We start from the raw sequence: 27,592 nt of genomic DNA on the forward strand, positions 1-27,592 counted from the left end.
CCTCAAATTTGGCATGTTTTCTCGGAGGCGGCTTTTCTTTCGGTCCATTCACTGCACATCGTCGCCGGTGTCGTTCTTGTTTGTGCAGTGCAGGAATCTTCACCAAGCAGTATACAGTATTTGCCGAGCAAAGGACTTGGTGCTCTTTCAGCAGGAGATGTGTACCTTTCTTCCTACGCCAAAATACCTTGCCACGGTTAGGAACAATCGTTCGGCGTTGGTTGGGCAAAACAGTTTTGCTTCCTACAGGGCAGTAATGGCTGTCACATTCGTCAGAGCATTAGAGTGAGCCTACACAAGTGCCGTGGTTTAAAAGACCCAGCTGTACAGCATTGTGATGTCGACTGTCTCTGAGCCGCAGTTGCAGTTGGTCAGTCGATGAACGTAGGTTCGGAGAGGAACCATCACTCGCCGTTAGATTCGGTTCGGTCTTTAGGGATTTGTTCATTTGCATCCCTTTTTTTGGAATCTCCAGCTGTAGTTTGATCAGCAGATTGTTGGCATTCGGAGGATAGACAGAAATGGCATCCCAAGCAAAATATTTGCCCATTTTCGTCGTGGTGTTTAGTCGGACTCGAATTTTTTGTTACCTTCTTGAAGAATGCATTCTGTTTAACAGAATCTCTGAAATGACGGCGAACGATGCAGTGTTTTATCTCCGGTGATAAGAGTAGCAATTAGACCAGGGACTGGGAAATTGTTTTTCTGTGTCTGCAATCTCAATCGATGAGGACCATTTCGAAGTACGTATCTTTCCAAAATCAAAGCCGCATCAGGATAGGCAATGTTCATACCAACGAAGCCACATTGTCTGCATCGATGTTATTTTCGGGACAAAACTGAACAAGATACGATTGATAACAATAATTAAAAGCATTTACTTTCCGGTGGTCTCCATCCATTCGGAAGTGAACCCTATGAAGCTATTTTATCGCAGATTAGAAGCAATCACACGATCGGTTGTCGTGCTCTATTATTGATCCAAACTGCATATTTAACAGAACATGTGTAACGGTAGGATGGCAGAACGACGAAGATTTTCCATCGGAGCAATGGACGGAAGAGCAACCTCAAAATAAGGGAACTGTCAATTCGCCCCAATCGATTAATTGCACAAATTGTTTGTATGCGGTTAGCAATGTTGGAATAAATTAGAATGTTTTCCGCGTCGCAGCGTATCTGGCATAAAGCAATTACTTAATAATTTCCCTTGAAAATTTTGAAAAAATTCCAACGGGAATTCGAAAAAAAGAACCTTCCGTGGATATTGTGGAAATTTGAAAGAATGTACATGCAAAATCCAAAGAGTTTCCCATGGAGATTCCAGCGATTTTATTGAGCAAAATCCGGAAAAATTTTGGGTTGAAATTTCGAAAAAAGTTTGTTAGAAAATTTTGAATTGCACATTTCTAATTCCAGTTGCAATGTTGCAATTAGTAGAATTGAGTTTTATATTTGATTGTTTATTTTCTTATTTCTAATTTATTCTTTCTGCTCTCTTCATTCTCCTTTTTTATATTTTCGTACTTCTTTACTCTCTCTTTTTTTGCCTTTCTCGTACAACGAAGTTGCACCGAAAGGCTATCATTTCACTCCGAAAACGAACTTTTTATAGAAGCCTCTGAGACCCATAGTGTTATATACCAATCGACTCAGCTCGACAAACTGAGCACATGTCTGTCTGTCCGTGTGTATGTGTGTGTGTATGTGTGTGTGTATGTGTGTGCACAAAAGCTATAAAAAACATTAGACAACTTTTCGTATAGTAATCCTTAACCGATTTTCTCGCAACAAGTTTCATTCGACAGGGGACAAAGGCTTGTTGATCACTATTGAATTTGATAACGATCGGTCGTTGCGTTGAAAAGTTATGAAGAAAATGGTACATCGGACCATATAAACCCCATATAAGGTTGGTGTCTTAACTAAATGCGAGAAAGGCACCACCAACGCTAGGTGGATTAATCTGGGTTTTTATCTTTCTTCCTACTTTCTTTAATCTTTATTAATGAGGTTTTTAGCCCTAGGCTAGTTCCACCTCAGTTTCTTCTTTCTTCTTCTCTTTTTTCTTTTTTTCTCCTTTCCTTCTTTTTATCCCCTTTCTTTTTTTTCTTCTTCCCTTTTCTACTTCATTCTTTATTCTTGCACCTTTCTTCTATCTCCATTTCCCTCTTTCTCCTTTTCTGTTTTTTCACTTCATCTTCTTTACTTTTTCTTACTTCTATTCACGTACTTATTTCGCCTTATCTGTTCCTATTTCTACTTAATTATTTCCACTATTTTTCTTCTTGCTTTTTCTCTTTCATTTCTCTTTTCTACTTTATTCTTTTTCATAGTTTTTTCCTTCTCATTTTGTGATGTTTGTATTATTATTCCATTTTTTATGTTCCGTTTTTTGTTATTCTTTTATCTTAAGTAAAAATTGGCAATCATTAACTTGTCGGTTCTACAAATAACTTAGACCTGTGCGCCGATGCGGCAACGTGATAAAACATTTTCAACTAGTGGCGGCGGCGTGGTGGTATCTTGAGCTAATTTTATGCATAAAAAAAATGCGGATTTCTTCGGAAGTTTGGAGGAGATTCCTCGTTTGTTCCTCCAAGGATTCTTCCTGCAATACCTCCAGGAATTCCTCCGGAAGTTCCTCCAGGAATTCCTCCGGAAGTTCCTCCAGGAATTCCTCCGGAAGTTCCTCCAGGAATTCCTCCGGAAGTTCCTCCAGGAATTCCTCCGGAAGTTCCTCCAGGAATTCCTCCGGAAGTTCCTCCAGGAGTTCCTCCGGAAGTTCCTCCAGGAATTCCTCCGGAAGTTCCTCCAGGAATTCCTCCGAAGTTCCTCCAGGAATTCCTCCGGAAGTTCCTCCAGGAATTCCTCCGGAAGTTCCTCCAGGAATTCCTCCGGAAGTTCCTCCAGGAATTCCTCCGGAAGTTCCTCCAGGAATTCCTCCGGAAGTTCCTCCAGGAATTCCTCCGGAAGTTCCTCCAGGAATTCCTCCGGAAGTTCCTCCAGGAATTCCTCCGGAAGTTCCTCCAGGAATTCCTCCGGAAGTTCCTCCAGGAATTCCTCCGGAAGTTCCTCCAGGAATTCCTCCGGAAGTTCCTCCAGGAATTCCTCCGGAAGTTCCTCCAGGAATTCCTCCGGAAGTTCCTCCTGGAATTCCTCCGGAAGTTCCTCCAGGAATTCCTCCGGAAGTTCCTCCAGGAATTCCTCCGGAAGTTCCTCCAGGAATTCCTCCGGAAGTTCCTTCAGCAATTCCTCCGGAAGTTCCTCCAGCAATTCCTCCGGAAGTTCCTTCAGCAATTCCTCCGGAAGTTCTTCAAGCAATTCCTCCGGATGTTCCTCCAGGAATTCCTCCGGAAGTTCCTCCAGGAATTCCTCCGGAAGTTCCTCCAGGAATTCTTCCGGAAGTTCCTCCAGGAATTCCTCCGGAAAGATGTACCTGTCTGGATAATTTTTGTAGAACAAACCGAATTTCTAAAAAAATCATTTAGAGGTCGCGCCAGATCAATTTTTGAAAAATGAGCTTTTTTTAGGTCAAAAATCAAATATTGGGTCGTTTCACAATTTTTTTTTCAGGGTCACCCATTCGTTTTATTTTTTTTTGTGGATCTTTGCCCATATTGTCCATGGAATTCCTCCGAATTCCTCCGGAAGTTCCTCCAGGAATTCCTCCGGAAGTTGCTTCAGAAATTACTCCGGAAAAAACTCCAGAATTTTGTTTTGGAAGTTCCTCAGGAATTTCTTCTTAAAGTGCCTCCGGAAGTTCCTTCAGCAATTTCTTCGGAAGTTCCTCCAAAAATTCCCCCAGAAGTTCCTCCATTAATTCTTACGGAAGTTCCTGCAGGAATTACTCAGAAAGTTTCATTAGGAATACTGCCGGAAGTTCTTCCAGGAAATCCTACGGAAGCTGTTTCAGAAATTACTCTGGAAGTGCCTCCAGGATTTTATATAGGAATTTCCTCCTAAAGTGGCTCCGGAAATTCCTCCAACGATTTCTTCGAAAATTCGTCCAGCAATTTCTTCGGAAGTGCCTTCCGAAGTGTGGTTTGTATCTGTCATGCGTTCAAAAGCTTTTATTTGTCTAGCTGAATTTTAATCCAGTACAGCTAGATTGCCAATTCCTTCCTTATGGAAAGGCAATGGGGCAGTCTGTCAAATTTTACGGTCGCAATCTAATTAATTTACCTTTCCGATTTAGAACAAAATTAAAATTTAATATTTGACATCTATATGCGAGCCATTATTCAAAATGGTTCAGCAACTCATCAATTTCGCCGTAATGTGACAAACTTTCCCAAATGTATCGTCACCATTCGAAATAGCCAGTTGGCAAATCCCTTCACTGTCGCAACCATTTTGCAAATGCTCTTCAAACAATAACAAATCATGAAATTATCTCTCGTCCGCAGATTCCGTGCTCCGATCATAAAACATCCATCGCCACGTCTGCGACCACATCGTCATTCGCCACGTCGTCGGTCGCACATTGGTAAGCCCATAACGAGCCTAAATTCGATTTTCTCGTTTGCTCCTAAACTGGTTTATTAATAATTTTTATGATACTCTGCTCGTCATGTTCCCGACCGCCCTTCTCGCCGACCTTCCGAAAAGCGTCGAATCGATTTTTCTTTCGGTTCGCATGGCCCCTGGGGGAAATGACGAACGAGGCCTTGTCCGTCCATCCATCCATCTCCTAAATAAAATGGTGAAGTAGAGGGGCGGCTTTGGCGGAAAGCCAACCAAGTGGAAAGTGAAAAAGAAATAAAAAATGAAACATGTTTCCTAAACTTTTTAAAACACTTAACAGCTTTTCAGCGGCCGTTGTGGTGTGAATTCACTTCCTCCTTGCCATTCTAGATCTTATTTTTTATTTTTTCTAAACTCTTGGCACTTGATACGAACGGTATACGATATTTAAAAAGGTTCAAAGAACTCATTTTTCATCATTTCCTTTGGGAATTTTCGGATGTTACAAGATGTTTAGTTTCACGATACGTAAAAATATTATTACTATTATTTGTGTTGATTGACTTGTTATTTGCAGCCATCAAAAATATGATGTGAAAGGTTGGTAGTACCGAAATAATCGTCGATCATATTTTTAAGATATTCAATACCTCAGATGCATTAATTGTTTTATTCTTGTAGCAGTTCATCATAGTCAGCTACTCAATTTACTTACGAACGTAATTTTTAGCAGAAATTAGATTTTTTTTTCTTTATTTCTGCATTCAAACCCTAGAAATTGTGCATCACATACCCTTACTGGAGATAAGGTCCGATAGATGGATGATTCCTTCATGCATCACCACGACCGCCGCCAAACCACCCGCCTGTGGCCACTTTTCCGTAACGATGGAAATATTTCATTCACAATGGTCGGATGTGAACTTCGGTGGGCGCGCGCGCCTGGGGCTGACTTGCGGGTAGGATAAATAATATTTCACTCACAACAAAGTCAGCTGCCCGACATTTCCTAGACGGTGCGGCGGAACAATCCACCAATCGGTATCCTGTTCTGGTAATTTGTGGGAGGGAGTTAATGCGATTTGTGGATCTGAAATCTGATTTCGAAGAATCGAATAACAACTTCAACCTCAAATCAGGTGGTAAGTCTCGCCGCGCCGCTTTTTCAACACCGACGACCTCCAATACAAAACGGCAAGGGTTGCAATTTTATCCGTTCGATTTGTTCTCGAACAGCCGGGCTCCAGCGCAGACGGAAGGATCGTAAAATTTCCTCAAGCCATAAAGGAAAACGAAGGTAACGTGTAGCTAAGTGGACGAAGTTTCCCGGAAAGCGGACGAGATTTACGACCGTGTGCCACTAATAGGCAGGCCAATTTTCGATCCGAGTGGAGCCTAATCTATCTAACGAGGAAATATGACAAGCTGTGTTTGGCCACAACGTTTTTGGTTCAGCCGAAGGAAAGACTGACGAATTATTTCTTCAAGCAGAAGGAATTTCACGGTAATTGGTAGCAGTGGAAGTAGATTACCGTGGATGAAGGATAGCTCACCAATCAAAAAGCGGTGTTCATGTCAGACGCTGTTGTTTTTTAGGGTTGTATACAATGCTTTCTAACTGAAGCAATGAGTAGTTTGTAGGACCCTGACAGAGACTCTCATAGTAGATTCGATACTTGGAAAACTTCCACCTTCCTTCACGAATACAATCAGTTCAATTGTTTAGTCTTTTTCAATCTAAATATTAATATAGATAGGTAAGGCACTCGACAATATTCATGTTAAGGTTCTAATGCTCTTTTTAACGAAAATTCGTGCGCCTTTCTGTTCAAATGCGGAAACGATTTAAACAAATTTAATTACTTTGAAAGCTTTGGTCATCTGTAAACATTTAAAGACGTTGAATGGTGCTATCTCTAGCAAAGCCAGCTCGTGCGGAAGAATGGTGTCTATTTTTTTCCTCGTTGCTTATCGGGACAGGAAAGGTAACTAAATAATGCTTGAGGGATTGTGCTTCTAGAACGCATCGCTTCGGCTGAAAGAGAGCGAACCTTCTCAATATGCAGAAGCTACCGGGCGAGCATTTTTGTTGTATGCATTATACGCTAACTTTCACCTACTCAGTGACTGAGTAAATTGTATTGCCCTCTCTTTCTATCCCACGGAAATTTTACTCAATTTCCATCAAAGGCAGAACTACTCAAAACTATGATTAATCCTGCTTTTGAAGGAAATTGGGTAAAATATCTTCAAAAAAAAGAGATGGCAATACGATTTTACTCAGTCACTGAGTAGGTAAAAGTTAAATTCTCGATGGGAAATTCTTCCAAATTTCCGAAGGGAAATTCTTCCGAATTTCCGAAGGGAAATTCTTCCGAATTTCCGAAGGGAAATTCTTCCGAATTTTCGAAGGAAAATTCTTCCAATTTCGAAGGAAATTCTGAATTCGAAGGAAATTCTTCCGAATTCGAAGGAAATTCTTCCGAATTTTCGAGGGTAAATCTTCTGAATTCCCGAGGGAAATTCTTCCAAATTCCCGAAGCAAATTCTTCCGAAATCCCTAAGGAAATTCTTCCGAATTTCCGAAGAAAATTCTTCCGAATTTCGAAGAGAAATTCTTCCGAATTTCGAAGGAAATTCTTCCGAATTCCGAAGGAAATTCTTCCGAATTTCGAAGGAAATTCTTCCGAATTTCGAAGGAAATTCTTCCGAATTTCGAAGGAAATTCTTCCGAATTTCCGAAGGAAATTCTTCTGATTTCGAAGGAAATTCTTCTGATTTCCGAAGGAAATTCTTCTGAATTCGAAGGAAATTCTTCCGAATTCGAAATTCTTCGAATTCGAAGGAAATTCTTCCGAATTTCCGAAGGAAATTCTTCCGAATTTCGAAGGAAATTCTTCCGAATTTCGAAGGAAATTCTTCCGAATTTCCGAAGGGAAATTCTTCCGAATTTCCGAAGGAAATTCTTCCGATTCGAAGGAAATTCTTCCGATTTCGAAGGAAATTCTTCAATTCGAAGGAAATTCTTCCGAATTTCCGAAGGAAATTCTTCCGATTTCGAAGGAAATTCTTCCAATTCGAAGGAAATTCTTCCGAATTTCGAAGGGAAATTCTTCCGATTTCGAAGGAAATTCTTCCGAATTTCCGAAGGGAAATTCTTCCGAATTTCCGAAGGGAAATTCTTCCGAATTTCCGAAGGGAAATTATTCCGAATTTCCGAAGGGAAATTCTTCCGAATTCCCGAAGGGAAATTCGTCCGAATTTCCGAAGGGAAATTCGTCCGAATTTCCGATGCCTTTCTCGTATACTAAGTATACGTAAAGGCTATATGTTCACTCCAAAAACAAACTTTTTATAGAAGGCTCGGAGACCCATAGTGTTATATACCAATCGACTCAGCTCGACGAATTGAGGTGATGTCTGTGTGTGTGTGCGTGTGTGTGTGTGTGTGTGTATGTGTGTGTATGTGCGCACCAAAAGAGCAAAAAGTCTCGCTCACTTTTTTTGTACCTACCCTTGACCGATTTGGATGAAGGATAGCTCACCAATCAAAAAGCGGTGTTCATGTCAGAAGTTATTGTTTTTTAGGGTTGCTGTACAATGCTTTCTAACTGAAGCAATGAGTAGTTTGTAGGACCCAGACAGAGACTCTCATAGTAGATTCGATACTTGGAAAACTTCCACCTTACTTCAAGAATACAATCAGTTCAATTGTTTAGTCTTTTTCAATCTAAATATGAATATAGACAGGTAAGGCACTCGACAATATTCATGTTAAGGTTCTAATGCTCTTTTGAACGAAAACTCGTGCGCCTTTCTGTACAAATCCGGAAACGATTTAATCAAATTTAATTACTTTGAAAGCTTTGGTCATCTGTAAACATTTAAAGACGTTGCATGGTGCTATCTCTAGCAAAGCCAGCTCGTGCGGAAGAATGGTGTCTATTTTTTTCCTCGTTGCTTATCGGGACAGGAAAGGTAACTTAATAATGCTTGAGGGATTGTGCTTCTAGAACGCATCGCTTCGGCTGAAAGAGAGCGAACCTTCTCAATATGCAGAAGCTACCGGGTGAGCATTTTTGTTGTATGCATTATACGCTAACTTTCACCTACTCAGTGACTGAGTAAATTGTATTGCCCTCTCTTTCTATCCCACGGGAATTTTACCCAATTTCCATCAAAGGCTTTTGATGGAAATTGAGTAAAATATCTTTGAAAAAAAGAGATAGCAATACGATTTTACTCAGTCACTGAGTAGGTAAAAGTTAAATTCCGAATTTCCGAAGGGAAATTCTTCCGAATTTCCGAAGGGAAATTCTTCCGAATTTCCGAAGGGAAATTCTTCCGAATTTCCGAAGGGAAATTCTTCCGAATTTCCGAAGGGAAATTCTTCCGATTTCGAAGGAAATTCTTCCGAATTTCGAAGGGAAATTCTTCCGAATTTCCGAAGGAAATTCTTCCGAATTTCCGAAGGGAAATTCTTCCGAATTTCCGAAGGGAAATTCTTCCGAATTTCCGAAGGGAAATTCTTCTGAATTTCCGAAGGGAAATTCTTCCGAATTTCCGAAGGGAAATTATTCCGAATTTCCGAAGGGAAATTATTCCGAATTTCCGAAGGGAAATTCTTCCGAATTTCCGATGCCTTTCTCGTATACTAAGTATACGTAAAGGCTATATGTTCACTCCAAAAACAAACTTTTTATAGAAAGCTCGGAGACCCATAGTGTTATACACCAATCGACTCAGCTCGACGAATTGAGGTGATGTCTGTGTGTGTGTGCGTGTGTGTGTGTGTGTGTGTGTGTATGTGTGTGTGTGTATGTGCGCACCAAAAGAGCAAAAAGTCTCGCTCACTTTTTTTGTACCTACCCTTGACCGATTTCTTCGCAACAGGTTGCATTTGACGCAGTATTCTGCCCCATTGTTTCATATTGAAAATTGGCCAGATCGGACTATGGGCTTGGGAGTTATGGCCAAAATACTTTTTCTCATAAAAAAGCGCGTAAAAAAGTCTCGCTCACTTTTTTTGTACTTACCCTTGACCGATTTCTTCGCAACAGGTTGCATTTGACGCAGTATTCTGCCCCATTGTTTCCTATTGAAAATTGGCCAGATCGGACTATGGACTTGGGAGTTATGGCCAAAATACTTTTTCTCATAAAAAAGCGCGTAAAAAAGTCTCGCTCACTTTTTTGTACTTACCCTTGACCGATTTCTTTGCAACAGGTTGCATTTGACGCAGTATACTACCCCATTGTTTCCTATTGAAAATTGGCCAGATCGGACTATGGGCTTGGGAGTTATGGCCAAAATACTTTTTCACATAAAAAAGCGTGTTAAAAAGCCTCGCTCACTTTTTTTGTACTTCCCCTTGACCGATTTCTTCGCAACAGGTTGCATTTGACGCAGTATTCTTCCCCGTTGTTTCCTATTGAAAATTGGCCAGATCGGACTATGGGCTTGGGAGTTATGGCCAAAATACTTTTTCTCATAAAAAAGCGCGTAAAAAAGCCTCGCTCACTTTTTTTTGTACTTACCCTTGACCGATTTCTTCGCAACAGGTTGCATTTGACGCAGTATTCTGCCCCATTGTTTACCATTGAAAATTGGCCAGATCGGACTATGGGCTTGGGAGTTATGGCCAGAATACTTTTTCTCATAAAAAAGCGTGTTAAAAAGCCTCGCTCACTTTTTTTGTACTTACCCTTGACCGATTTCTTCGCAACAGGTTGCATTTGACGCAGTATTCTGTCCCATTGTTTCCTATTGAAAATTGGCCAGATCGGACTATGGGCTTGGGAGTTATGGCCAAAATACTTTTTCTCATAAAAAAGCGCGTAAAAAAGTCTCGCTCACTTTTTTGTACTTACCCTTGACCGATTTCTTTGCAACAGGTTGCATTTGACGCAGTATACTGCCCCATTGTTTCCTATTGAAAATTGGCCAGATCGGACTATGGGCTTGGGAGTTATGGCCAAAATACTTTTTCACATAAAAAGCGCGTGAAAAAGTCTCGCTCACTTTTTTTGTATTTACCCTTGACCGATTTCTTCGCAACAGGTTGCATTTGACGCAGTATTCTGCCCCATTGTTTCTTATTGAAAATTGGCCGAATCGGACTATGGGCTTGGGAGTTATGGCCAAAATACTTTTTCACATTAAAAAGCGCGTAAAAAAGTCTCGCTCACTTTTTTTGTACTTCCCCTTGACTGATTTCTTTGCAACAGGTTGCATTTGACGCAGTATTCTGCCCCATTGTTTACCATTGAAAATTGGCCAGATCGGACTATGGGCTTGGGAGTTATGGCCAAAATACTTTTTCTCATAAAAAAGCGCGTTAAAAAGCCTCGCTCACTTTTTTTTGTACTTACCCTTGACCGATTTCTTCGCAACAGGTTGCATTTGACGCAGTATTCTTCCCCGTTGTTTCCTATTGAAAATTGGCCAGATCGGACTATGGGCTTGGGAGTTATGGCCAAAATACTTTTTATCATAAAAAAGCGCGTAAAAAAGCCTCGCTCACTTTTTTTTGTACTTACCCTTGACCGATTTCTTCGCAACAGGTTGCATTTGACGCAGTATTCTGCCCCATTATTTCCTATTGAAAATTGGCCAGATCGGACTATGGGCTTGGGAGTTATGGCCAAAATACTTTTTATCATAAAAACGCGCGTAAACACGCCTCGCCCACTTTTTTTTGCACTCCCCCCTGACCGCTTTCTTCGCAACAGGTTGCATTTCACGCAGTATTCTGCCCCATTATTTCCTATTGAAAATTGGCCAGATCGGACTATGGGCTTGGGAGTTATGGCCAAAATACTTTTTCACATTAAAAAGCGCGTAAAAAAGTCTCGCTCACTTTTTTTGTACTTCCCCTTGACCGATTTCTTTGCAACAGGTTGAATTTGACGCAGTATTCTGCCCCATTGTTTACCATTGAAAATTGGCCAGATCGGACTATGGGCTTGGGAGTTATGGCTAAAATACTTTTTCTCATAAAAAAGCGCGTTAAAAAGCCTCGCTCACTTTTTTTTGTACTTACCCTTGACCGATTTCTTCGCAACAGGTTGCATTTGACGCAGTATTCTTCCCCGTTGTTTCCTATTGAAAATTGGCCAGATCGGACTATGGGCTTGGGAGTTATGGCCAAAATACTTTTTATCATAAAAAAGCGCGTAAAAAAGCCTCGCTCACTTTTTTTTGTACTTACCCTTGACCGATTTCTTCGCAACAGGTTGCATTTGACGCAGTATTCTGCCCCATTATTTCCTATTGAAAATTGGCCAGATCGGACTATGGGCTTGGGAGTTATGGCCAAAATACTTTTCTCATAAAAAAGCGCGTAAAAAAGTCTCGCTCACTTTTTTGTACTTCCCTTGACTGATTTCTTCGCAACAGGTTGCATTTGACGCAGTATTCTTCCCCGTTGTTTCCTATTGAAAATTGGCCAGATCGGACTATGGGCTTGGGAGTTATGGCCAAAATACTTTTTATCATAAAAAAGCGCGTAAAAAAGCCTCGCTCACTTTTTTTTGTACTTACCCTTGACCGATTTCTTCGCAACAGGTTGCATTTGACGCAGTATTCTGCCCCATTATTTCCTATTGAAAATTGGCCAGATCGGACTATGGGCTTGGGAGTTATGGCCAAAATACTTTTCTCATAAAAAAGCGCGTAAAAAAGTCTCGCTCACTTTTTTTGTACTTCCCCTTGACCGATTTCTTTGCAACAGGTTGCATTTGACGCAGTATTCTGCCCCATTATTTCCTATTGAATATTGGCCAGATCGGACTATGGGCTTGGGAGTTATGGCCAAAATACTTTTTATCATAAAAAAGCGCGTAAAAAAGCCTCGCTCACTTTTTTTTGTACTTACCCTTGACCGATTTCTTCGCAACAGGTTGCATTTGACGCAGTATTCTGCCCCATTATTTCCTATTGAAAATTGGCCAGATCGGACTATGGGCTTGGGAGTTATGGCCAAAATACTTTTTCTCATAAAAAAGCGCGTAAAAAAGTCTCGCTCACTTTTTTTGTACTTCCCCTTGACCGATTTCTTTGCAACAGGTTGCATTTGACGCAGTATTCTGCCCACTGTTTCCTATTGAAAATTGGCCAGATCGGACTATGGGCTTGGGAGTTATGGCCAAAATACTTTTTCTCATAAAAAGCGCGTAAAAAGCCTCGCTCACTTTTTTGTACTTACCCTTGACTGATTTCTTCGCAACTGGTTGCATTTGACGCAGTGTACTGCCCCATTGTTTCCTATTGAAAATTGGCCGGATCGGACTATGGGCTTGGGAGTTATGGCCAAAATACTTTTTCTCATAAAAAGCGCGTAAAAAGTCTCGCTCACTTTTTTTGTACTTCCCCTTGACCGATTTCTTTGCAACAGGTTGCATTTGACGCAGTATTCTGCCCACTGTTTCCTATTGAAAATTGGCCAGATCGGACTATGGGCTTGGGAGTTATGGCCAAAATACTTTTTCTCATAAAAAAGCGCGTAAAAAAGTCTCGCTCACTTTTTTTGTACTTCCCCTTGACCGATTTCTTTGCAACAGGTTGCATTTGACGCAGTATTCTGCCCACTGTTTCCTATTGAAAATTGGCCAGATCGGACTATGGGCTTGGGAGTTATGGCCAAAATACTTTTTCTCATAAAAAAGCGCGTAAAAAAGTCTCGCTCACTTTTTTTGTACTTACCCTTGACCGATTTCTTCCCAACAGGTTGCATTTGACGCAGTATTCTGCCCCATTGTTTCCTATTGAAAATTGGCCAGATCGGACTATGGGCTTGGGAGTTATGGCCAAAATACTTTTTCACATTAAAAAGCGCGTAAAAAAGTCTCGCTCACTTTTTTTGTACTTCCCCTTGACTGATTTCTTTGCAACAGGTTGCATTTGACGCAGTATTCTGCCCCATTGTTTACCATTGAAAATTGGCCAGATCGGACTATGGGCTTGGGAGTTATGGCCAAAATACTTTTCTCATAAAAAAGCGCGTAAAAAAGTCTCGCTCACTTTTTTTGTACTTCCCCTTGACCGATTTCTTCGCAACAGGTTGCATTTGACGCAGTATTCTTCCCCGTTGTTTCCTATTGAAAATTGGCCAGATCGGACTATGGGCTTGGGAGTTATGGCCAAAATACTTTTTATCATAAAAAAGCGCGTAAAAAAGCCTCGCTCACTTTTTTTTGTACTTACCCTTGACCGATTTCTTCGCAACAGGTTGCATTTGACGCAGTATTCTGCCCCATTATTTCCTATTGAAAATTGGCCAGATCGGACTATGGGCTTGGGAGTTATGGCCAAAATACTTTTTATCATAAAAAAGCGCGTAAAAAAGCCTCGCTCACTTTTTTTTGTACTTACCCTTGACCGATTTCTTCGCAACAGGTTGCATTTCACGCAGTATTCTGCCCCATTATTTCCTATTGAAAATTGGCCAGATCGGACTATGGGCTTGGGAGTTATGGCCAAAATACTTTTTCACATTAAAAAGCGCGTAAAAAAGTCTCGCTCACTTTTTTTGTACTTCCCCTTGACCGATTTCTTTGCAACAGGTTGAATTTGACGCAGTATTCTGCCCCATTGTTTACCATTGAAAATTGGCCAGATCGGACTATGGGCTTGGGAGTTATGGCTAAAATACTTTTTCTCATAAAAAAGCGCGTTAAAAAGCCTCGCTCACTTTTTTTTGTACTTACCCTTGACCGATTTCTTCGCAACAGGTTGCATTAGACGCAGAATCCTTCCCGTTGTTTCCTATTGGAAATTGGCCGGATCAGACTATGGGTTTGTAAGTTATTGCCAAAATACTTTTTATCATAAAAAAGCGCGTAAAAAAGCCTCGCTCACTTTTTTTTGTACTTACCCTTGACCGATTTCTTCGCAACAGGTTGCATTTGACGCAGTATTCTGCCCCATTATTTCCTATTGAAAATTGGCCAGGTCGGACTATGGGCTTGGGAGTTATGGCCAAAATACTTTTCTCATAAAAAGCGCGTAAAAAGTCTCGCTCACTTTTTTTGTACTTCCCCTTGACCGATTTCTTTGCAACAGGTTGCATTTGACGCAGTATTCTGCCCCATTATTTCCTATTGAATATTGGCCAGATCGGACTATGGGCTTGGGAGTTATGGCCAAAATACTTTTTATCATAAAAAAGCGCGTAAAAAAGCCTCGCTCACTTTTTTTTGTACTTACCCTTGACCGATTTCTTCGCAACAGGTTGCATTTGACGCAGTATTCTGCCCCATTATTTCCTATTGAAAATTGGCCAGATCGGACTATGGGCTTGGGAGTTATGGCCAAAATACTTTTCTCATAAAAAAGCGCGTAAAAAAGTCTCGCTCACTTTTTTTGTACTTCCCCTTGACCGATTTCTTCGCAACAGGTTGCATTTGACGCAGTATTCTGCCCCATTATTTCCTATTGAAAATTGGCCAGATCGGACTATGGGCTTGGGAGTTATGGCCAAAATACTTTTTATCATAAAAAAGCGCGTAAAAAAGCCTCGCTCACTTTTTTTTGTACTTACCCTTGACCGATTTCTTCGCAACAGGTTGCATTTCACGCAGTATTCTGCCCCATTATTTCCTATTGAAAATTGGCCAGATCGGACTATGGGCTTGGGAGTTATGGCCAAAATACTTTTTCACATTAAAAAGCGCGTAAAAAAGTCTCGCTCACTTTTTTTGTACTTCCCCTTGACCGATTTCTTTGCAACAGGTTGAATTTGACGCAGTATTCTGCCCCATTGTTTACCATTGAAAATTGGCCAGATCGGACTATGGGCTTGGGAGTTATGGCTAAAATACTTTTTCTCATAAAAAGCGCGTTAAAAGCCTCGCTCACTTTTTTTTGTACTTACCCTTGACCGATTTCTTCGCAACAGGTTGCATTTGACGCAGTATTCTTCCCCGTTGTTTCCTATTGAAAATTGGCCAGATCGGACTATGGGCTTGGGAGTTATGGCCAAAATACTTTTTATCATAAAAAAGCGCGTAAAAAAGCCTCGCTCACTTTTTTTTGTACTTACCCTTGACCGATTTCTTCGCAACAGGTTGCATTTGACGCAGTATTCTGCCCCATTATTTCCTATTGAAAATTGGCCAGATCGGACTATGGGCTTGGGAGTTATGGCCAAAATACTTTTCTCATAAAAAAGCGCGTAAAAAAGTCTCGCTCACTTTTTTTGTACTTCCCCTTCACCGATTTCTTTGCAACAGGTTGCATTTGACGCAGTATTCTGCCCCATTATTTCCTATTGAATATTGGCCAGATCGGACTATGGGCTTGGGAGTTATGGCCAAAATACTTTTTCTCATAAAAAAGCGCGTAAAAAGTCTCGCTCACTTTTTTGTACTTACTCTTGACCGATTTCTTCCCAACAGGTTGCATTTGACGCAATATTCTGCCTCATTATTTCCTATTGAAAATTGGCCGGATCGGACTATGGGCTTGGGAGTTATGGCCAAAATACTTTTCTCATAAAAAAACGCGTAAAAAAGTCTCGCTCACTTTTTTTGTACTTCCCATTGACCGATTTCTTTGCAACAGGTTGCATTTGACGCAGTATTCTGCCCACTGTTTCCTATTGAAAATTGGCCAGATCGGACTATGGGCTTGGGAGTTATGGCCAAAATACTTTTTCTCATAAAAAAGCGCGTAAAAAAGCCTCGCTCACTTTTTTTTGTACTTACCCTTGACCGATTTCTTCGCAACAGGTTGCATTTGACGCAGTATTCTTCCCCATTGTTTCCTATTGAAAATTGGCCAGATCGGACTATGGGCTTGGGAGTTATGGCCAAAATACTTTTTCTCATAAAAAAGCGCGTAAAAAAGTCTCGCTCACTTTTTTTGTACTTCCCCTTGACCGATTTCTTTGCAACAGGTTGCATTTGACGCAGTATTCTGCCCACTGTTTCCTATTGAAAATTGGCCAGATCGGACTATGGGCTTGGGAGTTATGGCCAAAATACTTTTTCTCATAAAAAAGCGCGTAAAAAAGTCTCGCTCACTTTTTTTGTACTTCCCCTTGACCGATTTCTTTGCAACAGGTTGCATTTGACGCAGTATTCTGCCCACTGTTTCCTATTGAAAATTGGCCAGATCGGACTATGGGCTTGGGAGTTATGGCCAAAATACTTTTTCTCATAAAAAAGCGCGTAAAAAAGTCTCGCTCACTTTTTTTGTACTTACCCTTGACCGATTTCTTCCCAACAGGTTGCATTTGACGCAGTATTCTGCCCCATTGTTTCCTATTGAAAATTGGCCAGATCGGACTATGGGCTTGGGAGTTATGGCCAAAATACTTTTTCTCATAAAAAAGCGCGTAAAAAAGTCTCGCTCACTTTTTTGTACTTCCCCTTGACCGATTTCTTTGCAACAGGTTGCATTTGACGCAGTATACTACCCCATTGTTTCCTATTGAAAATTGGCCAGATCGGACTATGGGCTTGGGAGTTATGGCCAAAATACTTTTTCACATAAAAAAGCGTGTTAAAAAGCCTCGCTCACTTTTTTTGTACTTCCCCTTGACCGATTTCTTCGCAACAGGTTGCATTTGACGCAGTATTCTTCCCCGTTGTTTCCTATTGAAAATTGGCCAGATCGGACTATGGGCTTGGGAGTTATGGCCAAAATACTTTTTCTCATAAAAAAGCGCGTAAAAAAGTCTCGCTCACTTTTTTTGTACTTCCCCTTGACCGATTTCTTTGCAACAGGTTGCATTTGACGCAGTATTCTGCCCACTGTTTCCTATTGAAAATTGGCCAGATCGGACTATGGGCTTGGGAGTTATGGCCAAAATACTTTTTCTCATAAAAAAGCGCGTAAAAAAGCCTCGCTCACTTTTTTTTGTACTTACCCTTGACCGATTTCTTCGCAACAGGTTGCATTTGACGCAGTATTCTTCCCCATTGTTTCCTATTGAAAATTGGCCAGATCGGACTATGGGCTTGGGAGTTATGGCCAAAATACTTTTTATCATAAAAAAGCGCGTAAAAAGTCTCGCTCACTTTTTTTGTACTTCCCCTTGACCGATTTCTTTGCAACAGGTTGCATTTGACGCAGTATTCTGCCCACTGTTTCCTATTGAAAATTGGCCAGATCGGACTATGGGCTTGGGAGTTATGGCCAAAATACTTTTTCTCATAAAAAAGCGCGTAAAAAAGCCTCGCTCACTTTTTTTTGTACTTACCCTTGACCGATTTCTTCGCAACAGGTTGCATGTGACGCAGTATTCTTCCCCATTGTTTCCTATTGAAAATTGGCCAGATCGGACTATGGGCTTGGGAGTTATGGCCAAAATACTTTTTATCATAAAAAAGCGCGTAAAAAAGCCTCGCTCACTTTTTTTTGTACTTACCCTTGACCGATTTCTTCGCAACAGGTTGCATTTGACGCAATATTCTTCCCCATTGTTTCCTATTGAAAATTGGCCAGATCGGACTATGGGCTTGGGAGTTATGGCCAAAATACTTTTTCTCATAAAAAAGCGCGTAAAAAAGTCTCGCTTACTTTTTTTGTACTTACCCTTAACCGATTTCTTTGCAACAGGTTGCATTTGACGCAGTATTCTACCCTATTGTTTCCTATTGAAAATTGGAAGAATCGGACTATGGGCTTAGGAGTTATGGCCAAAATACTGTTTTTTTATCGCACGAGAAAGGCATCATCACCGCTAGGTGGATTAATCTGGGTTTTTTGTCTTTATTCAGCCCTAGGCTGGCTCGTCTCCGGAAAGCCGATATTCATTCCATATTACATCCCATTCCTTTTTTATGGCCCAAATTTTGTTTTTAACCTTCTCAACAATTTTCACCTGGTCCGCGTTGATGGAACACTAGTCCGTATTAGCTTTTTTTATTGCATCCATATCTTTGCTCCGCTTTGACCGCCGAAGTTCGTTTGTTATCATATTGTATACAGACGATGAATTAGATGCGTTGTCTTCGATCTCTGTCCACTCGTCATCCTTTTATGATCGTTCTTCTGCTGTTGATGTAGTAGCTACCGATGATAGCTTGGCATTTTTCATTCGGATGTGCTGTTTGATTACACCATATTACGGCATATTTTTGGCTGATTACAATAGGTTACCATCGTATTCTCCAATTGTAATGAATGGCGGAATATATCGAAGTAAGTTGATTCGTAGGACGAGCACACCATTAGAAATCCTTGGAAAGTAGTGCTTCCATGTTTCATTCCAGACAGAATAACTTCCCCGTACTTGATCATATTCTCGTGTACGACACTATGGCTAATCGCAGCTGGTACATCGTAAATTCTTACGACTACGCCTCATTGTCCACATATACAGGAATATTGTATGCCTTTTCTTTGTACACAATTGATCGCTTGCAATTGTGCTCTAATTGATAGCGCAAAGCGATTTCTTTGTCTATCATGCCAACTAGTACACAATGGGTGTTATGCAGTTGGATGCTTTTGACATCCACATAATTAATCTTCATCTGATCATCCAAAAAAGCTTGACTTTTCCAAAATCGGGACGTATTGAAAGCACACTAAAATCAATCACCAGTGTAGATTCCCGCGTACTGCCCATTGTGTTGTCTAATTAGGCGTTCGGTTTAATCCACTTCTATCTAATAATAGCTTCTAATGCGTAACCGTGCAATAGGGTTTTGATCTAGTTTTGGCCGTAGTACGAATTATCGTCAAATAAATTAACTCAAATTTTCCACTCTTTCAAAGGCCCGAAGGCCCGAAAATTTGAATAAGATGTAGTTTGTTTATAAATGTCGTTTACATGCAACGGTGATGCTATTAAACGAAGGTCTTTTGGCAGAAAATGTTCTATTCTTGTCTCTTTTCGTTTAAACATTCTTGGTTTTCCAAGAGTAAAGATGCAAATAGTCTGTTCAGATTACTTGCTTTATAACTAGATATATTTATTTGAACACCGTCTTCAATTTATAGATTGACATTAGACATTGAAATCGAAAAAACAACATACTTCATTAAAAGATCTGCAGCATAAATCTAATGGATTCTTTTGGCCGTAATGGGTGCAGTGGCCACGGATCCATAGCAGTTGGCGATTTCTGAGTTGACGAGACGGTGCATGATATAATATAAAACGATAATATACTATGTGAATTTTTCAGCGCCAAGCCATTAATTGATTTATATTTGTGAAATAAATGCATGAAAACAAATATGATGAAAATAATAGGATCTCTCCCCATTAATTGCTGCTTTGACCTCTCTAACTTATTTTATGAAGAGCGAGAAAGGCATCATCACCGCTAGGTGGAATCATATGGGTTTTGATTTATTGTTAGCTTTAATACGTTGTTGAAATTTCAAAACCTTGCTTACAGTACAGAAGGTCGCTGGGTTGGACCTAAGGGTGGCTTTATTTTACGCGTTAGCATCAAAAATATTGGTTGGATTTGGGGATTGTTTTGTTCAATGTTCATAGTCGATTGCAACCAAAAACTTCAACTTGTTTTACACTTTGGTATCTCTAAATCCCATTCAAGATCTCCCCTTCTATTTCTGCGCTCCAAACGATTCAATATCTTTGTTGATGAAATATTTAATGCATTTGATAGAAGCAATGGAAGAAGCGCCCCTTTTCGTCGTTTTGATATGAAAAGTTTATGAAGCTGATACTCTAGCTTACGACATGTTTGCCAACATTTTCGTTGCTTCCAAGTCAGCTTCCAATATGATGTTGAAGTTCTGTTGAAGTACTGTTCAACTTTTCAAAAATAAAATTGTGCAAGCGGTATCGTACGCTCAGTTGAATAATGCATCAGTTCCATGAATTGGGTAACCAACTCAGCTAAATATTTGACATTCCTTTACCTATTTTCATTAGACCATAACATTTCCGGTCTTCGAAATCATACAATGAAGCATAGGTCAGCACCGTGGGTTGTCCATGCGAACCAAGTCAATCGGAATAACTCACGCACTCGAGAATATTTCGCCGGGGATCACTCAAAGCGCACCGCTCGGTAGAGCAGTGAACGCGTCGCATCCCCCCACGTGGTGTGCCCGACCATTCCCTAATCCGCCACGTAAGCCGACTAACCCAGGCAAAGCAGATATGTTAATCTACGGCCACCGAAGACTCGCCCCGCCATCCACCACCGTCTCGGCGCGCGAAACTGTCAATCGATCGGATCCGACCGACCGTATCTAATAAAGCTTTCAGCGACAAAACGACCCACCACGATTTCATCCGTCTGGCCGCGCTGGCGGTGGTGGTGGCCCCTTGCTCGCTGCCTTGGCATGCGGTGTCGGGGTCTCGAACGAACGGGTAATGCTACCGCGTGACGAGCGACCGTGCGCCCGCCCGTCGGTCGTCGCTGCAGCAGCAAAGCAAAACCTGACGGCGGATGCTGGCTGGCCGGCTAGCGCTCGCTGGCCCAACAGGTTCCCCCAGGAGCTGTGTGAAGCGCACTCAGCCATGGAATTGGAAACCGATAAGCACGGGAGCGGTACATGCAGTGATGGCTTGCCGAGAGCGGATGTGAGGGTTGTTCCGATATGACTCAGTAGGGTAAAGAGAGGCAATTTTTTATATGGTCATCCATCGTTCGATTTAGTACTCACGTTGTAAAGTTTTTTTAGAGATACCGTCGTGCGGGGCTTCTTTTGACTCCAGGGGCTACTTTGGATTTTTGATTTTTTGAAAAAATTAAACGAAAAAAATACCAAATTTGAAACAGAAAGTTGCCATCCAACTGTCAACAAGACACCCGATTGGTGATAATGACAATTTTATTGTTATTTTCGTTATAATTCTTGTTTTAAAATGTCCAAAGTAGACCCTGATTTATCAAAAGAAGCCCCGCACGACGGTACGTTGAAGATACATTTTGATTCCGAGCTGGTGGTAGCCTTAAAGAATGTCTAACCATCTCAAGCTTGTTATCAACCTTTTCCCTTCAGTCATGAAAACTACCATTTATATTTTCACCATTTCCAAGTTAGCATCAACCTTTCGCTCCAGCCTACACTACAAAGAAACGACAAAATACGGAGAATTCTCGCATGGAATGTATGGAGCTCGAAGCTTCACGAGTTGCTACGTGGGGTGGCGTATCGCCCCCGCTAAACAATGCACGGTTGAGGCTATTTCGAGTGCTGCTGCCGGCGCTCATCGCAGCACATAGCTATATATCGTCGTTATAAACTTATTGACAGATTGATAAATGTGCTTTTTTCGTGTATTCGTTGGAGGCCGCGATTGTGTCGATTCACTCACTCTGGTTATAATGTTGGTCCGCGCAGGAAGGAAGCAACAGAAAAGGGATCGGTGGCGCTGCAGTTTCCGCACCATCACCACCGACCGACCGGTCGGTGATGATGGGTACGGCAGTTGGTGGACGACGGGGTTTGGTCTCGCGGATGTGGCACTGGTGGTAGTGGGTAGCTAATTCGTCATTTTTCTCCCCACGGCGGGCTTGTTGGCTGTCAGCGCCGGCATTGTGCTTCGGCTGTTTTGTTGGGCCTAATCGAATCCGATGTTTCCACTGAATGTGCGGAATCGATTAATTTATGATACTCGAGATGCAACAACGGAAGCGCGTTGTGGGCCTGGGCGATATTATTGGCTAATTGAAAGCAATTGATCACGATTGTGGATTATTTCTCTGGAAGTGAATTCCTTGAATGCTACCTTCTGGAACGCAAATTTTCCAAATTAGTTGAGATGCAGACATGTTGATGATCGCAGAGTGTTTTCCTTCAGACCAAGTTATGCTCGCTTAGAATAGTACAGACTTTACGTTGGTTGTATTCTCCTTCTCTATAACTTGAACATGTTATGACAGCCTTCTTGAAACATCCTTCTAGCTCATATTGATACCACCATGTGAGTGTAAGGTGATCCATAGTTGTTGCCACAGCACTATGAAGAGCACATCAGTTGTGATGTGGCAGATAACGAGGTCGTAATAGTGACGAACATGGAAGCACGTGCACGAAACATGAGTTTTATAATTTCAGACCTCTAAAAAAATCAGAAGGGTGCTGGTAGGCTCAATAAAAACGAAGCCACATGAGTTGAGAAACAATAATAGAAGCCCTTTGAAAAGAATTGCAAAACCTGCTTTGAACATTGCATTAACCTAAACAAGTTTAGCATCACCTAGCAAATTCCTATTTCATGATGTTATATCATTGGATATCTCCCACATAGAATGATGAAATCTTCTCCAAAATGTTCACAAGGCCAAATGCATCGAACGAGCACAGTTTAAGTCGTTGGGCTGCGTTGGTCCCCAGGTGGACATTCAGATTTCGGAAAGCCTATTTATGTTAGTAAGTTGAAACTTCTTTTATCTCAGTGAGAGAGACGCGTTTAATTAAGGTTTCGTATTCGAAACATGACATAAAAATCAATACAAGCTCAACTTATTAGCCCCAGGTTACCAGCTAGTGGGCATTCTTTGAGATTCGTTTTAGAAAGCTGCGACTTTTTGTTAACTGCTTGTTGTAGCAATGTATCTACTCATTAACCCCGAGAGGCCACTGTGTGGTTCTCCGAAAGTTCAAGAGCATCTGAAGAAGTGGTATTAAAATTCATTTCAAAATGCGGCGACTTTTATCTGAACCATTTTCTGTAGCAATGTGGAAGCAATGTCCACGCAAGAACTACTCGTTGACCACAAACGGAAGTGGTCCTTCGGAGCATGCGCAAAAGTAGTCAATTCTTGAAAGTCGTTTGATGCAGCAACGTGGAAGCAAAATAAATTCAAAAACTACTCGTTGACCACGGATCGCCACTACACTAAGTGTTCCTCCGAAAATTACGGATCAATCGGAGAACTGGTAATTTCCGATGTAAATATTTCCCTAGGAATGTTGTCAGTTTTCGCTGTAGAGAAAAACGTTGTACCCTTGAGGGTACCTTCACTAGCCCCAGGGGGTACCTCGAACAAAAATGCGTAATGGCGGATGTATTACAATTCCAATAAAAACTTATTGATAAAATGTTTAAAATTGTTTATCTTTGGATTCTAAAACTTTGTGTTGTACATAATATGCATGACGATCCGCAAATCGAAGTCTAATTAATCTTGCCTACCACAACCAGCACAGTGTATGAAGGACTGTACCACAATAGCTAACAAAACAACGAATTCACAAAATTTGATTTTTTTTTGTAATCTCATGTAATCTATCTAATCGAGATAGAGCCTCGGAGGCCCCCGGTCAAAAAGCCTTTCAAGAGGTTGCGATGTCTCCTTTCAAGAGGTTCGGAAGTTGCCTATCATGAGACTCGGAAGCCTTCTTTCAAGAGACTTGGAAGCAGAGTGTAAAATAATCGAACATGTTTGGTGAAGTACACCTTTCTCATAAGGACTCATAAGCCTTTTCTTGAAAGGCTTGAAAGCCTTCTTCCAGGATTCTCAGAAGCCTTCTTTCGAGAGGCTCGGAAGCATCCTTTCGAGAGGGTCGAAAGCCTTCTTTAAGGAGGCTCGAGAGCCTCCTTCCAAGAGACCCGGAAGCCCATTTCACGAATCTCGGAAGCCTCATTTCAAAAGACTTTTTAAGAGGCTTGGAAGCCCCCTTTCAAGATTCTCAGAAGCATCATTTCAGGAAGGTCGCAAACCTCATTTCAAGAGGCTCGGAAACGCCCTTTCAAGTGGTTTGGAAGCTTGATGTATAAACCAAATTTGAAAGTTGCACGGGATATCGATAATTTCAAACAACTATTTGGATAAAGTCATGTGAATAATGGAGAGCCATACTGCCGCTAACCGCAAGTCAAGCACATATGTATATGGATCTTATATACAGATGTGCTCGACCTACGGTTAGAAGCAGCATATATCCTTTTACTTGCCAGGTCCGTTCGTCATTATTTTATTAATCAAGCTTATTAACAATATGGCGATATGGATTTCGGTCGACTTCTTTTATTTCTTTATTTGGGCTTCGCCACCATGAGCATTTGGGAATGCCTCTGCTGCGATCTCTCACTGGGTTCCAGTCTAATGCTTGTTTACAGATTTCGTTTCCGTAAACGTATGTGACGCAAAAATTGGCAATTTCAAACCCCTCACCCCTTTCCCCATCGTCACACTTTTTGTATTAAACCTATTTTGTTTGAATCGCCTAATTCATATCCCTTTTCATATTCTATTTACGATGAAGTTGGAAACAATTTAAAATCATAATCCAATCTCTCCGATGAAATAGTTTGTCGTGCATTTTGTTAGGTATTTTCAAATCATGTCATCCAAGTTGGCATTATCATCAGATAACAGAAAGATAAATTTGTGCTAATTTTGGTTTGGCTGCTAAATTAATAAAAAAAAGTGTTATGATAAAAATATCGAAAAAATAAAAACAATATTTTGAATAACCGGTTTGTTTTTTAGAAAAATTGTGTACGTAAAAAATATATCACCAAATTGATCAGTTTTGGGCGAGACAAAGTTCGCCGGGACAGATAGTTTATTATAATGAACGTCATGTTATGAGTTCAGCATGGTAGAAAGTGACTCCCGCATAAATTATTATTACTTTGGCAAAACTATTTCATTAACATACGGAGCTTTTATCACATAACATAAGTGGATCTCTGTACAAAATCCCTATCAAAAAGTTGACCCCCTTTCGATGGGCCAAAACTGTTATAACGAGCGTCGGGAACATCGTTCTGTCATTCTCAAATGTAAACAAATACCATATGATCAGAAAATTAGAACACTTTGTTTCAAAGAGTACAAAGATCAGGATAGACAACCGATGTGTGGAGAAATTCAGTTTTAGCATGCATATATTTTAAACATTATCGAAGAATGGGAGATAATATCCGAAAACAAATCTCTTCTGCACTTCTCACAACAATGAACAAGATATAAAATCAATATCGACATTTTCTTTATCTAAAACAGCTATTTTCAGGCGATTTCATAACAATATCTTTTTTCTACCGATTACTAAGATCGAAAATGAAATGATCCTAAAACAGATTCAATAAGTTTGTGTATGAATTGAAGAAAATTGAAGTTTTTTCAAAAAGTGTTGATAAGGATGTCGTTTAAAACTGTTCTACATTAGAAACTAATCTGTAAATATGCAGTTTTCGGCTTTTTCAAAAGGATGGCGAGGGATGCACCAATGTTGGTTTACAAGTTGCAAAAATGAGTTGCGAAATGAAATGAGAGAAAAAAAAACCAAACAGTTTTCAAAACTAAAGTTTTATTATTGACTAGATGTCATTCTTGTTAATACTTTTATACCGTATAGACTGCAATGTTGAATATATGTATATCCTCTAACCTAAATCATTAACCAAGTATACGAAAGCAAACTTGCGGGACGGCGTCGCGAGATGTTTTTAGTTTGGAATAATAATGAACTATATTAACGATGTTTCTGATCATTTCGAGAATTGAAAAGCTGTTTTAACACTAATTTACTTAATACGCTTTAACTAAGCATTAGGTTAATTTGCATAACTTGACAAATTGTTGATAATATTCTGGTAATAACGTTTCCAAATTTGTACCGATAAGGGGAAACATTGATTACATTTATTGTTCAAACAGCAAAACACTGATATTGTGAACCAATATTGTAATACTTCATTCAAAAGTTTGGTGTTACAGTAGTATGATAAATCGAAGTTTTATGTTCAAAATATTTCATAGTTAATTACAGAGTTTCAAATGATTAATCGTATAATTATGTTAATAATCAATTTTATAGTAAATAAATAATTTTATAATGATTGTGACTGAACTTCATGAGTCGATATTGAAAGGAACAGTCGATTCATGGAAATATCGAGATGTGGAATAGAAAATCCTTGGAAATTTCTTTGGAGGGACCATCACAGTAACCCAGAAAATATTGTTTTCATATGGCATAATTTGCTTCCATGATCCGACATCGAGTCATAGAACATTGACTCATGGAGGTTTGACGGTAATCATTTTTATATTCAATGAACCAATGGTCTATGTTAACTATTTTAGGCAACGTTTTAGCTCAATAACAGAGACTTTCTTTACTATGTGCGTCTTCTTCATCTTCTTCTGTGTCTAGTGGGCTTGGTAGTCATATTGTTACCGCTTTTGCCTCAGACGCCATGTCGTTTCCATTTCTATCCTATATCTCCATCTTGATATTCTAGCAGTAATTGCTAGAACCACAAACAAACAGACGTAACTCTTCATATACATTTTTCGAAAAATTATCGTCATATCTTTTTCAGAGAACACTACTGCCATCTATTATCAGAATCACGAGAAACGCAGTCGATCATGATTATTTCCCATTTGACGTTTGCTCCTAACGCACACTTCTATATGAATCATCATCATCATCGTCATCAACACATAAAACATTCAGCAGCATATACACGTAACGTGTTTTCCGATGTTGAAATGATAACGATGTAACGTAACGATGTTGAAATGAGAAGTGTTACGTCTGTTTGTCTGTGCTAGAACTATAAATAAACGAAAAGATAGTTCCCTACATCAAATTAAAATTCCATCAATTGCTATTTTCTGCTACTTTACCAACTCGTTAACTATGACGAACTTGTGCTACTCGAACCTTATCCAAAAATGTCAATAAAGTCCTCATGAACTCGTGGCAAGTGCAATGTATATTCGGCTTGCAATGGTTGACTGTTTAGAGTTGCATTGCTGCTTACTTTTCTGATTCACAGTGACCGGTTAACGGTGACATCAAGATCAACGAATACAAAACGAGCTGTCTTTCCTCAAGATCGGTAAGTTTTATTACCAACTAGTCGACCCGGCAGACGTTCTATTGCATAGTAGGCAGAAGTGTGCGTTGTGAACCTGCCCATGCGAAATTTCCATACGAATCTCATTATTTTCGCATGAGGATATATCATATAAGCCCATCGGAAACGACAACGAATCTGCTGAAGGAATGAAGGAATACCATCCAGCCGTTTTCGAGTTATGCGGATACGATTTAATTTTTATTATTCAGAGATATTATTTACATCAACATCAGCACTTTAAACCATCAATATGGAAGAATTGGGTTCCCGACCAGTTAGTCATAACAAAATTTTATCACAATTATATCAATATGTGTTACAAATAACAAAACTTGCAATAATTTTGTTATAAATCCT

General features: G+C 40.3%; 1 protein-coding gene across 1 annotated transcript in view; it reads right to left on the bottom strand.

Moving 5' to 3' along the window:
• The window catches only part of LOC134222887 (uncharacterized), a 636,084-nt gene that overhangs the window by 165,720 nt on the left and 442,772 nt on the right, over positions 1 to 27,592 (bottom strand). The gene's annotated exons all lie outside the window — the stretch shown is intronic.

Source organism: Armigeres subalbatus, chromosome 1 (genome assembly GCF_024139115.2).
Source record: "Armigeres subalbatus isolate Guangzhou_Male chromosome 1, GZ_Asu_2, whole genome shotgun sequence".
NCBI classification, from domain to species: Eukaryota; Metazoa; Arthropoda; class Insecta; order Diptera; family Culicidae; genus Armigeres; species Armigeres subalbatus.